At 58.3% G+C, this 15,152-nt stretch overlaps 1 protein-coding gene across 2 annotated transcripts in view; it reads left to right on the top strand.

Annotated features, from left to right (window-relative positions):
- TTLL13 (tubulin tyrosine ligase like 13) overlaps positions 1–15,152 on the top strand; it is a 144,862-nt gene that overhangs the window by 24,293 nt on the left and 105,417 nt on the right. The gene's annotated exons all lie outside the window — the stretch shown is intronic.

Raw genomic sequence — 15,152 nt, 5'->3', positions numbered from 1 at the left:
GCTGCTAAGAGGGACCCCCAGATCCAGTGAGAGCCCTGGGTCTAATCAGAGGCTAATAGAGACCCACAGCATCCACTGCAAACTCAGGCACCAGCTCTCCTGCATCCCAGGAACCATCCCCGTGTCCTGCCCTACATGTTGCTGACTATGGGACATCCCCACTTATGCCCTTCCCCTCGGTGGGACCCACACGCAGCCTGCACCCTCTCAGGAGCATGAAGCTGATCTGGTCCCTGCAAGCTGCAGGCCCTCAAGCATGCAGGGGGACCAGGAATGCTCATCACCATCCTCCTCCTTCCCATCCCCACCTCCCACTAGGGCACCCCAGTAACTCCGCAGCCGCTCCCCCATGCCACATGTGGGAGAGGAGAGAGGACCCTTGTTCCATCTCCTCCTGTTCTGTTTTGGGTCGGTCAGACACCACGATGAAGGGCATGTGTGGGACCAGAGGTGGCTGTGAGGTAATACAGGCACCCTGCTGCCCACGGGCAGCTGCCTGCCTGCGTTGGCAGGGGAACCAGCCCCGAGTGTCCCCAGCCCCTGCAGACAGGGAGGGCATCAGGAAAACCCTCTTAATTAGCTTTGTTTCCACCGAAAATGCTGGCAGATCTCCAAGGAATGCAGTGAGGTCATGGGTTGCCACGGCAACAGGAGGGAACTGGAATTGGGAAGGGTGCTGGCTCCAGGATGGAGTTGCTTGGCCTGGGTACTCCCTGGAACATGCACCCATCACTCCCCAAGGGATACAGCCTGAGCACCACCAGGCACCGGATTAATGCTGGACTGGGGCAAAGCAGCTCCGGACAGGGGCAAAGGAGAGCCTCTTGCTGCCCTCACACCTCCTTATCTCCAGGACTTTCCCGACCGGTATGGCTGACGCCCTCCATTGGCCAGGGCTCTCCCGTTTCCCATTATTCCAGCCATCAAGAAGGTTCCACATCCTGTTGCACCCCCACAGCCTCTGCTGCTGGGTCAAAGCACGCAGCTGGGGCAGGAAGTGCTGGCTTAGCTGGGACCCCCCCTTAGGTGATATGGAAAATCCCACTGCCAGGTCATGAGGTTGGAGCAGACACGGGAACTCAGAGTGAGCTTTGGTGTTTGCATGTGACATTTACTTCCGTCGATCCTAAGGCATCTGCAGTGTGCCCCTTCTGCCCCGGGCAGTGTCCATCACTCCCCCTGAGCAGACCACGAGGCAGGGACTTTGCCTGCAGTGAAGGTTTCCCAGGGTTTCCAAGTATTTTAATTGCAGTGATTTCTTCTCTCTCCGTTGAAGTGTTTAATAAACATGGAAGCGGGCTGGGAAGCAGAAGAGCAGGAGCCCACATCCCAACAGCAGCAGCTGGCCCAGCACTGCCCCATCCTCATCTTCAATCCATAGCATGCACCAGGCCTGGGAACGCACACTGGATGGACTCGTATTTGCTGAGAGGGAAAAGCATCTTCTCCCTGCTGCGAATCCCTCAGCAGTAACCGGCTCCAGGAGCAAACAGCTCTGGAAGCCCACCAGGCACCTGATCCGTTTCGGCTTTCCCCAGTCCCGTGGTGCAGGCAGGGAACCGGCCCCGCGGAGCCGCGCTCCCTGCGCCCGGAGCTCCCGCATCGCCGCCTCCTCTGCAAGGCTCCTGGCAGCATTATGTAAAAATGCAGATAAGGTCCATGGGAAGCTGCAGAGCCGCAAGTGCCCGGAGCCCAGCTCCGGCGGGATCCACGCGCCGCGCTCATTCCGGGGGCTGGAAATCACAGGCACAAGCCGTGTGCGTTACAAGTGTCGGCAGCTCCACGTGTGCTCCCCATAAAGGGCCCTTTAACCAGGGCTGTGCTGCGCCAGGAGGGTGATCCCGATGGAGCGCGGTGACTTCCCTCGCTGCTCGTCAGCACTTCAGGGCTTGCAAGAAGTAAAGGCGGGTGGAAGCTGCCCGTTGCCTCCCTGGCTGCAGGAGCTGGGCTTTGGAAATGCTTTCGATTTCCTGCTTTAGAAATCATTGGCCTCCCGGAGCATGAATTAGAGCTTTGTATGTGCCAGGCAGGAGAGGGACAGGGAGAGGGGCACAAACCTGCAGCAAGGGGACAGCCCTAGCCAGGGCAGGATGCTGGTGCATGGGGCTCTCTGGGGAGCAGAAACACCTCTCCCACACCGAGCCCCTATTGGTCCCAGTTGGCCAAAGGTTTTCAATCAGCCAGACACTGAAATCACTCACCAGAGATGGGAATTCGGGATGCTCTCCCATCTTCTGGCTGAGCCAAAGCTGCTGATGCAGCAGGTTAGCGGGTTGTGTTCTCACCAGGCAGGGTGAGTGCCACCAGCCCCACCAGCAGCACCTACGCCCCTTTCCACCTCCCAGGTCCCATTTCCCACCAGCACGGGGGCCAGGCAGACGGAGCAGTGACGCTTGCAGCACGGGATGGGGGTGCACAAACCAGGGCTCCTCACCACAACAGAGATGCTGTGGGTTCATTAGGCTAATTTGTCACTTAGAACCCTCCTCCCTGTGAAGGGTGTCAGGACAGGGCTGACCCCAGAGCCAGCAGGCAGCCAAGCTGCCAGAGCCATGGGTTTGTTGATGGGTTTTAACGGGAAAGCTCAAGGACTGTTATTATGCTGTGTGAAATTGCTTCAGCAGCCCTTTGAACCGCTAAGCTATTCTCTGGGAATCTCAGCTCCAGGGATGACAACGTGGTAATTTATGCCAGCAGCTCTTGAGCCCGCAGAGAGGGTGCAGGCACCACTCTTCGTCACACAGTGCTGGGTACCAGCTCCTTCACCTGAGCTACAGGGGCTGGAATTGCCTCCCCATGTTTAATCAAGGCAGAGATCACTCAGGGCCTTCCCCTCCATGTGTCCCACTGGCCTCAGCCATCCCTGTGCCACTGTGCTCTGCTGGAGCGAGTCCAGAGGAGGCCATGGAGATGCTGCAAGGGCTGGAGCAGCTCTGCTCTGGAGTCAAGCTGGGAGAGCTGGGCTGGGTCAGCCTGGAGAGGAGAAGGCTCCTGAAGGGGAGACCTGAGAGCAGCTCCAGTGCCTGAAGGGGCTGCAGGAAACCTGGAGAGGGGCTTGGGACAAGGGATGTAGGGACAGGCCAAGGGGAATGGCTTGAACCTGCCCGAGGGGAGACTGAGATGAGCTCTTAGGCAGAAGCTCTTCCCTGGGAGGGTGCTGAGGCGCTGGCACAGGGTGCCCAGAGAAGCTGTGGCTGCCCCATCCCTGGCAGTGCTCAAGGCCAGGTCGGACACAGGGGCTTGGAGCAAGCTGCTCCAGTGGAAGGGGTCCCTGCCCGTGGCAGGGGCTGGGACTGCATGACATTTAAGCTCCCTTCCAACACAAACCATCCTAGCATTCTATACCAGCGACAAGCTGGACAATGACACAGCCTCTGCCCAGCCCAGCAAAGAACACCAGGCACCTGGGCACAGACAGCAATTGTCCCTGTCCCATGTCAGGGTCAGGCAGAGACACTGAGCACCCACTGCAGCACCTCAAACTACTGCCCCTGGGGCTGGATGAGGACAAGCCCTGCTCACAGCCGCAGTTGGCGATCACCTAATGTGAATCATTCCCATCTCCATGGAGAGCTCCCGGGGGAGCTGGATCCATCAGCACGGGGCCGCTGCCAGCACCTTGTGCCAGGTACCCGGAGCCGTGACACTGCTGGCAGTGAGTGAGGAGCAGCAGCACACGGGGCTCTGGGGCTGGGGGGAGGCTCTGGGCTCGCACAGCAGCCATTTGGTAACCAACCGTTATTTTTAGGCATTCCTGAGACAAAGCAGCACTTTCGGAGCCTCACCGAGCACATCACAGCTAAAATTATAGCTGTATGCATGTGATCCGCGCTGCACAGGCTGGGGGTCCCTGCTGTTCCACGCAGCCCTGGCCACACCACAGACTGAAACCTCCCCTAAAGCCAGAGCTGCAGGTTTCTAAGGACCCCCTTGGCCCTGCAGGGACAGGGTATTTCAGGTACAAACATCCCCACTCACTGTATCCGACTGTGTTCCTCTGGGGTTTCCACACTGCTGAGCATCCAGAGCAGGAGCCAGGCTGTGCTGGGGGTCCCCAGCATTCCCAGCCCCACGGCAGTGATGGAGCACCCTGTAAACCAGCCCATCTTGGGGGATTTCACTGCCCCCCTCATCCTTCACAGGCAGGGCACAACCAGGGCATGTATGTGGCAGCACAAGGAGTCCTGGAGCATCTTCCCCACCTTCCAGTGCCGGGCTGCCTGCTATGTTGGTGAGCAGAATTCCCCGTGCCTGGCTCTGTGGGATATTCAGAACCCCGGGGGCACTGCCAGCACTGCCAGCGGAGCATCAGCAGCTCCTGGGTGCATTTCATGAGCAGCAGGACTGAAATCACGCATTTGTACCTCAATTCTGTCACCATGAGGGAGCGTTCTCGATGCTTGGGCACTTGCTGCAGGGAAAGACAGCTCCCTGTTAACGAGGCAGGAGCCAGGGGCTGGTCTCCCTTCCGGGTGCCCGCCTGGCTGCTGCTGGCACTCACAGCGGGATTGCCCATCTCCCCATGGATGCACACGCAGCAGGTCCGGGTTAAAGCTGGTGCAAGCGGCACTAAGAGAGCTGCAGATGGCATAGCTCTGCACGGCCTCCATTGCTAGGCTTGAGTCAACACCACACTGCGCTGAAGGGCTCCTGCTGCTCCGAGCTGCGGCCACGGGGACGCAATGGCTTGCCCTAAGCTACAGCTTCAAGCGGAGCCGCATTCCCCGGAGCCCCCGCTCACACAGTTCCACTGCCCAGGCCCGGTGCCGAGCATCTCCCATGGGGCGAGGGCCGCCTGGGGCACAAACCAGCCGCAAGGCCCGGCCTGACCCGCTCTGGGAAGCGGGAATGCGCCGTTTCTGTTCTCTAATTGCAACGAGACCGCATCTTACCAGCCAAGGAGTAAAACAATCAGACTTGATGAGGTGTTAAATGTGACACCGGCAGGAAGAGGGGAGGAGCCGCACCAGAGCCGGGCTCTGCCGCAGTGGGGCAGCCCCACAGCCCTGTGTGCGCACACGGGTCCGGGCACACGTGTGGGTGGGAAGCCTGATGTGACCAGCACCAGCAGAGGTGGAGCTGCCCCAGGTGGGGATCTGCAACATCCCAGCAAACAGCATCCTTCCAATCCCAGCAGGCTCCAGCGTGCTCAGAACAAGGTATTTTTATCGATGAACGCCTGTAACAGGGTTTTCCCCCATTCACTGCTTTCACGGATGGCTGGAGAAGGCTCCCATCCCTCTGCCCGTCTCCCAGGAGCACGGCAGACCTTTACCCAGCAACACTAAAAGCAGACCTGCTGAAGCTCTATTTTTGAAATCCTCTGGACACTTTGGAAGAGCGAGCTCTGCTCCGAGCTGGGAGCACAGAAAACGGCAATGCTTTGCCTGTGATGCCTGCACAGCGGGCAGTGCCGGCCTGGTACCCAGGGGGGGCACAGGGATGAGGTACAAGAGCAGATCCTGAGCATCCTTCCTCAGGACATACCCAGAGGGGAGAGCCAGGGCTGGCCAAGCCCAAAGCCACAGAGCAGTGGGACCTGAGCTCTAGGGTCCACCTGACCCCTGGGTTTGCAGCCTGACTGGGGACAGGTCAGTGTCACCAGTCTGGGGGCCACCCTGCACCCTTGCCTTCGGGCACCCGAGCATTAGGAGCAGGGCTTTCAGCCCCCTCCAAGCCTTGGACAGATGCTGCACTAATGCTACAGATTCTGGGGGAGAATCTGTGCCAGACACCAAAGCCGTGCCTGCCGGTGCAGGATCACCTTGGACGATCTGTCCCAGGACTGGATGTGCTGCATTCAGGTGTGTAATCCCCAGGGCCAGTGGGATTAGCCATGGGGAGCGAGGCCAGCACCCTGCGGCTGCAGGGCTCCCTCAGCAGCCCTGCCGGGGGTGCTCTGGGTAACGCTACTGCAGATGCATCCCATCCCCAATCAACAACAACTCTAAAGCAATTAATCACTTATTGTCATGGAGAACTTGCGTCTCTCTGTCCCTCTACCAGCACACCTGGAAGACACCAAACACTCCTGTACCTGCTACAATGGCGTAAGGAGACACCAGAGCCACAGGACTTGGTTTGAGGGGTGAAAGAAACCCTGACAGCAGACAGTGAACACACCGGCTGACACAGGGAGCTGGGGGCAGGACACGGGTGTCACTCACTAACCCAGGCAGCTCCCCTTTTGCTGCAGGTCAAACTCTCACAAGTACCCACCGATCAGCTCTGCGTGAGCTGCTTATGCAGGTGATGGGATTATCCGCCCCAAGGGCGCGGTGGGATCCATGTTCACCTTCCCAGTAAGAAGGTGCTGTGTCAGGCCTCCAGCTCCATCACTTGCCTGTTGCTGCAGATGGACTCTGGTGTTACAGCACCTGGGAAAGCCCCAGCGTTTCCCAGCTCTGATCCCACCTCCCTGCAAGGCGCAGGACAGGGCTGGCCCCCAGCAGCATCCCTGGGGCTGACCCACAGAGACACGACCCACATCCACACCAGCTCCTCGCACCCGAGCCGCAGCTCCCGACCCTTGCCTGTACAGCTTCATGAGTTGTTACAGAGCCTCGGGACTTTTGCGGGGTTTTTTGGGTGCTGGATGGAGCTGGTTCACCCGGCTGTGGGGGCCCTCCTCCTCTGTCCCATGGTGTGTTTCAGCACACGTCTATCCCTCTCCTCACCCCACAACAGAAGGCAGTGATTTGCCCAAGGCCGTACAGGCAGTCACCAGCTGAGCAAGGGGAGGCACCGGGTCTCCTCGCCCTTGCTGGCTGCTATTTGTGGCTGTCAGGAGATAACCCGTGGGAGAGCAGTGAGCCCCCAGCGCCAACAGCGAGGTCCCCAACCCCAGGGGAAGGCTCCGACGCCGAGGCTGCTCGGTTCCCATCACCATGGGATTTGCTGTACCAGACCCCCTCAGTCACCGGCGAGTGGCAGGGTTATTTTTAACCAGCTTAAGCATGTGCTGCTGACGGAGCAGATCCCAGCACATCCCGGGCAGCCTTCCACGAGCAGTGCCATGGGGAGACGTGGCTGGGAACACCGGGCAGGCAGGACCTGGGCTGGCCCAGAAACGTGCTCCGAGATCACCGTCAGCAGATGATGTCCCACCAGGGCTCACGGCGCTCACCCAGCCCTGCTCGCTGCAGCGTGCTCCGGGCAGGGCTGGCACTGCCATGGATGCAGATGCCGGCTCTGCAGGATGTTTTCATGCTGCTTATGGAAACAAGTGACACAAAGCATTTGCTAATTCAGGGAGATTCTTCTGGATAAGGCAAATTAATCAGATGTGAGTCATTCTTGTGCTTTCTGTGCGGGACAGAGGTGGATCAGGGGATTAGTGAGCTGGACGGGAACACTGGGACCATGTGAACCCAGGTTCCCGAAGGCTCTCCCACCTCGGGGCCACAGGACTGGCTGGGCTGCAGCAGCCGGGGCCCATTGAAGCATCACTGGCAGCAGAGAATCAATGACAGCCTTGTTCAGTTGTCCCGATGGGTCCAGAACTAACCAGGAAACACTTTGGAGCTGGGCTCTTAAATTGCCATTCCCAGGCACCAGCCCCTCATGTCCTTGTCAGCCCAAGTGAGGAGCTGCCCACTGGGAGCACAGGGAGTTGGATCTGGATGAGCATCGGGATCCCTTCCAACCCAAACCAGTCTGTGGCTCTAATCTGTGTTACACAGATAACACTTTGATACCCCACCAGGCTGTGAGGAACCACCTGGCAGAGCCCGATGCTGCCTGTCCCCTCGCTGCAGGTCCCACAGGGATGCTGCAGCACGTCTCTGCTGTCAGTGGGTCAGGATGTGGGGCTCAGCACACCCCCTGCTCCCTCACAGCCTCCCAAACCCAGCCCTGTACAACGCACCCCACAGCATCACACGCGTGGGCTTGAGGGGGAATGCAGCATTGTCCCTGTGGTGCTGCTGCACCCATCGCTCACGGAACATCAGTTGTGGCAGTGGGGGAAAACAGAGGATGACCCCCCCAGGAATGCTTCACCAGGCCTCCCACATTCCCATGGACTTGCTGTCTCCAGGAGAGCATTTCCAGCAGCCTCCAGTGCCTGGAAACCAGGACTGTGGAGAGCCCACACCAATTGCATCTGAAAGAGGGAATTTTCTACTAAATCCTTCTGCTCCTGGTGGCATTGTCCACATGGGAGCTCCAGCAGCAGCAGAAGCCATGATTTCCCCCTAGGACACACAGTGAGGTGTTGGGGACCAGGGCACCCCACCTCAGGGTCCCCAACACCTTCGCCTCCCAACCAGAGGACAGAAGACACAGGGTGAGGACAAGCAACAAGAGGATGAAAACACGCAGGAAAGAGCCAGCTCTGAAGGTACGAAAAGCTTTTGGAGCTGCAGGGATGCCAGTGGCCAAGGGAGACTGCTCCATCAATGCTTATTCTAGCAGGGTCCAAAGCCACCATCTCCCCTCAGCAGCCCCATAGGCTGCAGGCTCACAGCACCCCTTCCACTAGGGGAGACCAGCACAAGGGAAGAGGTTTTGTCCCCAGAATAAAGCCTGGAGAGCAGCACCCGTGTTCCCTCACGCCCGCCTGGGCAGACACTGAATCATCCGCGCTGGTATTTCAAATAGCTGAATTCCTCTTTTAGCACAAACACTGCTCAGAGGAGAAGGCTGAAGGGGATGCACGTGCTGCCCCAGCTGCTGCACAGGCGAGCACAGCCAAGGCTCCTGGCAGCGGCACATAGAGGGGATGAGGGACAGTGGGCACCGTGACAGCCATCCCCGTGGGACACTGGGGAGAAGAGCTGCCGCGCTTCCAACCCAAACCAGTCTGATTCCATGAAATCCAGACCTGCTTTCCAATAACAGCCCAAAGGCCAGACCCACCCCAGCCACCCCTTGCGTACACAGGGCTCTACTGGCTCTACTACCCACAGCATCCAAAGGGGTTCCAGGTTTCCCATTCCCACAGCCTCGTCCCTGCCTAGGGCTGCTTGCAATCACCACCCACTGTCAGGGCAGCTTTGCCTCCAGTGCCTGCTTCATGCACCTCCAAGTCTCTACACATGCTCAAACAAGCCCAGCTCTCCCAGCCCAGGTCACCCCACAGCACTTACACAACCTAGATCACCATCAACAACTTATTCCCACTAAACGGCTCATTTACCAGAGATAATAACATTGAGCAGCAGATGCTGCCTCCAGGGCATCAGCTCCAGGCCAGCTCTGCTGCAGCAGGTAGCACACACCCCAGTGCATCAGCCTTACCTGGCACAAGCATCCTCTGCAGTGCTGGGATCCCATACCAATGAGACTGCATTGGGATACAGGGAGCAGAGATTGCCTCCGAACATCACCGTCCCTCCTGTTCGTCTTGCATACACAGCTGAAACAGGAGCCACAGGGAGGCTCCCAGGGCATCACCGTCACTTGACCACAGCACCCAGCCCCACAAAACCCACCAGCACAGGCAAAGCAACAGCTTCCCCTTTTATTGCTGAAGATGACCCAGAAGCACCAGCTCTGCCTGCCCCTTCCCAGGCATCACCCAGAGCACCTGGTGCTGATGGTTAACAAGGGCTGACTGCCCCCCAGCTCCCACCTGGGCCTTCCCAAGGAGCCGCTCAAGCAGCTGCTCTCCCCACCCATGTGCTGGACCCTGGATGCTCCCTGTGGGCAGCCAGACCCACTGCATCGCCGCATCCCTCCCACTTCATCCTTCCCATTGCCTCAGGCTGAACCCATGAGGAACAGCTTGTATGCAAGGGAATGGACTCCCCATAAAAGTGAGCGTTCCTGGGCTGCTCGGTCTGAGGTGTGAGGCCTCAGTTCCCTTAAACAGAAGATTCTGGATACGGGCAGCACATGAGTCCGTGAGCATCCAAAGCCGCACCAGGGAAAGGTTTTCCAAGCGTGTGTATGGCAGCCCTTCAGAGCTCACCGAATCAATCCTAAAAGGCCAAACATGAAACAGCCTTTTAGTATTTCCATTTCAGGTAGTTCAGGGGATCAGCACAGGGATATAATGGCTGCACCCCCCGTGCTGGTGGACAGGGTAAGGTAACCAGGCAGGCGTGTGGGTACCCAGGAGCTCCCCCCGAGCCCGGAGCCACACGAACAAGCCACATTTCTGCTATTTCAAAGCCAATTTCTTCTTACAGCAGAGATTTTATTTTTTCCCCAAGCTGGTCTGTTATAATGGAATGAAACCAGAAAAGGGAGAAATTCCTGCCCTGAAAAACAGCAGGAAAAATGCAGTATAAAGGCATAAGGTTTTGCCTGGCAATGAAATAAGTGAGTTTCAAATGTCACGCCTGCTGAGTGCTGCTGCATTTGAAAGAGCCCTTCCAAGCTGTCGGAGGTGTCACAAACGCTGGATTTTGTCTCTCTGTTCCAACTGACTTCGGTAAATGACAAAAAAAGCCTCTCACACACAGGAATTGGCCATGTTGGCTGCACAAATAAAGCAGTTGTCACCGTTTGGGGTACTGGTTTTCCCATTGTCTAAGTTACAAACCTTCCGGGTGTCAAATGCCACCCATTGGACTCTCTGTGCGTGTACACACAACTAGCGGGAGCAATGGGGCTGGAATGGAACCAGGGGAGGTGTAGATGCGACCTTTGGGATCCTGCACCATGGGTGCGGAACACGGGCTTCAGGAAAAATGGGATAAAAACCCCCAAGCTGGCCAAAGGAAACCCCAAACTGAGCAAAGGAAATATCCACCAGGAAACTGGGGCCAGGTGTCCACTCACTGCCAGCGAGTGCAGGAGGAAAGGACCATAAATCATCCCAAATTTGCCCACGGGACATAGGGCAGATCCCAGTTCCCTTGGGAAGAGCGCGCTTCCAGGAACCCTTCATCCCCTCCAGGTGGCTGCTGTTCCGTGGATGGTCTCGGGTATGGACTACGCTGCTGCCAGCGCAGGGCGGGCAGTGCCTCAGGGGTGCTAAACAGGAGGAGAGGCACCGGGCTCTGCGTGGGGCCGGAAGGAGCTGCTCTGGGGGCACAGCCCCCGCCGGCAGCCTCGGGGGGACGGGGGCCGCCTGCTGCTGAACCAGCGCCGGGTCCGTGCGGAGCTGGGGCCCGGGGGCCGCGCTGGGCACCGCCCGCATCCGAGGGGCCCGTCGCTGCCGCAGCTGTCCCGGGGGGAGCAGCCGGAGCGCGGCGGCCGCGGGGTCTGTCCGTGGGGCCGGGGGAGCACCGAGGATGCCGCGATCCGCGGCGCCGCCCCCAGAGCAGTCGTATTTAGCTCGTCTCTGCCACAAAAAGGCTGCTGGGGACCAGCGCCGCTCGGGACGCGTTTACATGTGCTAATTTGGCAGAGGGCTGTCAGAGCCGCTTAGCTCTGCCTCGGCTGCCGGGGTGGGAGCTCGTTAGCAGCTTGTCAGAGCGGATCTCGCTGCTGAAGCTGAATTCCAGATCAGGTGTCGGTGCTGCGGGGCCGGTTGTTTGGGGATGGATTTGGAAACTCAGCTGAAGGAGGAGCCGAGGCTGTCCCGGGAATTGCGTGATGCGGCTCTGCGAGGGGGCTCTGCCGTTACAGCGCGGAACTGGGCAGAGCTGCTCCTGCTCCAGTGCTCGCGTGGAACGCCTTCACCCGGGCAGCACTCATCAGGGCAAGGCTCCTTCCTCAGGAGGTAGAAACCAAACCACCCGGCACAGGCATGGGCACAGGCAAGGTCACTGGGACTAGATCCCATTTGCATCCTCCTGCTCTGACCTGCTGCCTTGTCTCAAAAGCGGGATGGTTTCCCACTGTGCAGAACACCCATACACCTCACCCTACACCACCGGGAGGGATCCAGCCACCGCAGGACTTGGCTCCCAGTCAGCCCAACGTGATTCAGTGATGGAACATTCCGCAGGGCCTCTCCGGGATGGGCACGTGGGCAGGAGGGAGCTAGCAGCCACCTGTACCGGGGAGGAGGGCAGGGACGTGGGCATGTGCTGGAGGAAGAGAAAAGATGAGCCCAGCCCAGGTGCCTCCAGTGGGACCAGGAGCCATCCCAGTCACTCACTACGGGCTGTGACCCCAGCACTGCCTGGTGCCATCGGTGCTGCCACACGGACCCCTGGCACAGGCTGCTCCTGAAAGAAGGGCTTGGAACAACCTGGTCTAGCGGAAGGTGTCCCTGGCCATGGCAGCGGTTGGGACTGGAGGAGCTTTAATGTCCCTTCCAACACAAACCAGCCTGTGGTTCTGTGATTCTGCTGCATTGTGCTGTACGTGGGGAATGTCAGACAACAAACCCCAACCAAGTCATGATCTAAGTCATGATCAGCTGCTTCAGCAATGCTTCTTCAGCATTGGATTAGAAGGGAAAAAAAAAGAAATGAAAGTGTTTAATTAAAACTGTTGCTGGAAGAGACATGATTAACTGCTGCAGTGCATTAAAACTGTGAACCCAGGAGCGCTGGTGGCAGATAAACAGTGCCAATGGGTTACAAATTAATTTGCTGGGGTTTTGAAAACAAGCGTGCTGCGTGTTATTAACAACTAATTCCTCATGGGAGAAGCTCTGACCCCAGGGCTACAGCTGCAGGTGATGGATAGGCTGGTGTGTGGCTGGAGCCACAGACCCACCATGGATGTTCATGTGGGGTTCGGGGAGCGCAGTGCAGCAGGATGCAGCCGAAAGCAGCAACATTAAACTGAGCTGTTGATCGATTCCAGACTGTGGGTTTAGTATTTATAATTCCCCTCATTTGACACGTTTGGATGGTGTTTCCATACCCCGTTGTCATGGCGACACATTTGCCTCCCGGATGCTCCGTGAATCCTTTTCTCCAGAGAGCGCAGAGCACCCTGGTACCCAACAGCCAGGCAGGGTCCAACTGGGCACAGGGATGCCCCGGCCGCGGGGCCGCTGAGCACACCGATGCACTGCCTGTCATCGTCGCTGTGTCCATGCCTGAGCTGTGCAGCGCCATCGACACACTGCAGGGAAGGGTTGCACCCACAGGGACCATGACAGGCTGGAGAGGTGGGATCCTGCAAACCTCATGGAGTTCAGCAAGGCCAAGTGTAAGGTCCTGCCCCTGCGTTGGGGCAATCCCCAGCACAGGCTGGGAGAGTGGATGGAGCAGTCTGAGGAGAAGGACTTGGCCCCCCCCCCGCCATTCTGCACCCAGCTCTGGGACAGCAGCACCAGAGGGACATGGAGCTGCTGGAGTGAGCCCAGAGGAGGCCATGGAGATGCTGTGAGGGCTGGAGCTCTGCTCTGGAGCCAGGCTGAGAGAGCTGGGCTGGGGCAGCCTGGAGAGGAGAAGGCTCCTGAAGGGGAGACCTGAGAGCAGCTCCAGTGCCTGAAGGGGCTGCAGGAAACCTGGAGAGGGGCTTGGGACAAGGGATGTAGGGACAGGCCAAGGGGAATGGCTTCAAACCCACAGCTGTGTGGAAGAACTGAACACTTTGGCACGTCAGCAAATGCTGCCTCGTGCTCAGTGGCACATGAGGTGTGTTTTCCAGGCACTCACAGTTTTCCAGGGTATTTTATCGTGTTTCCTTGCACATCAGCACAGGCAGCACAGGACCAGGCTGTTCCGGGTGCAGTGGCAGCACTGGATTTCCCATGGACCCATGGAGGGCTGTGGAGCACTGGAGGAGGCATCATTCCTGCTGACAAAATTAGCACGAGCAAGTAGGACATAAGCCAACATCTCCAGTAAATGTGGAACCTCTGTGTGCTGCAGGAGCCGCAGCTCCGGCTGGTATTTCACTGCACCCGTTAGGAGTCGGATAAAGGTTTTAAGAAGATATGGAAAAACACAAAGCCATTCAAATGTGCCAAAGCTTTGGCTTTCTCATCAGACACAGCGGGGAACAGGGCGGTGGAAAATGGGATGTAGAAAACAGAATATCGGCAAAGAAGCCTGGAACCCCTCCATGGATTCACCGCTGAGGCTCCCCTGTGGCAGCCTCGGGGGGAAAGCAGGAATCACTGCACAAGGTGCGGGAGCAGCTGGGTCTGGCTGAAGCCCACCCGCTCGCAGTGCCTGTGGTCCCCTGCGGGCAGGCAGGCAGATGGACTCCATCCCGTGCGCTGCCTTCCCCATGGAAACCTGGCTGAAAACCCCACCGGGCACCAGAGCAGGAAAACAGCCCTCAGGGAAACAGGATAGCGAGGGAACGGCACTGAAATCACACCCAGGTCGACCCAGTGCCTGTCCTCATGGAAGCAACCTCACAGCCTCTGTACTCTGCTTGGGTACTCGGCCAAAATCACAGAACCATGGAATACTTTGTGTTAGGAAGGACCCCAAAGCCCCTCCAGTTCCAATCCCTGCCACGGGCAGGGACCCCTTCCACTGGAGCAGCTTGCTCCAAGCCCCTGTGTTCAACCTGGCCTTTCCAAACTCCCCTGGCCGTACATGGCTTATTCCTACAACCAAACTGTCCAGCTGGCTCGAGCCCTCACGTCCCTAAACCTTACTCCAAGGAAATCTCTTCATCTTTCCTCCCCTGCCCTTTGGGAAGGGTCCTGATCCCCCCGTGCAGAGGAACAGGGCGGTCCAGGCAAACAGGGAGACCAAAGGATGTACAACTGCTGCTCATGAATAAACACAAGCACTAACAGCTCCTGTTATGTTGGCCCCTGGCGAAGCATTTCTGCAACTTCTTGGTAAAATCCCTCTAAATGCATCGTTTCCCGATCCCCTGTGGAGATGTTTCCACAAACAGAACCGCTGGGCTGCTGCACGTGATGGAACCTGCTGAATGCCTCACCAGCCCCATCACCTCGAGGAGGGCGGCCGCGGGGAGAGCTTGGGTTGCTTCACCAGAGCAGCAGCTTTGCTGAAGCCTGCACAATGGTTGTGTCTCCAGCTCTCTGTCCTGGGAGCTGATCTCTGCCTCAGACCGTGAAAGGAGCAGCAGCGACAGGAAAAAGATGGAAAGAGAAGCGACATCGTTTGTGCTGTTGCTAGCGGGAAATAAACCCTGCTGCTGGGATGCTGCTCCTGCGCGATGGCATCCACAGGATCTGGGTCACTCACCCAGCCCATGGCTGGGCAGCAGCGCTGGCTCCCTGCCTCTGGGCCCCCACACCTCACCCTGGCACTGCCGTGAGGCTCTGGCTACCCCAGTGCAGACCAAGAGGGGCTGGGGAGAGCCTCACCCCATGCCCTTGGCTGGGGGGGGCACACAAGCCTGGTCCCCATCTCGGTGAGATGCAC

This window comes from Pezoporus flaviventris, unplaced genomic scaffold (assembly GCF_033815535.1).
Source record: "Pezoporus flaviventris isolate CSIRO_AGI_PZ_B2104156 unplaced genomic scaffold, CSIRO_AGI_Pfla_v1 ptg000006l, whole genome shotgun sequence".
Lineage (NCBI taxonomy): Eukaryota > Metazoa > Chordata > Aves > Psittaciformes > Psittacidae > Pezoporus > Pezoporus flaviventris.
This window is presented reverse-complemented; position numbering and strand designations above follow the sequence as displayed.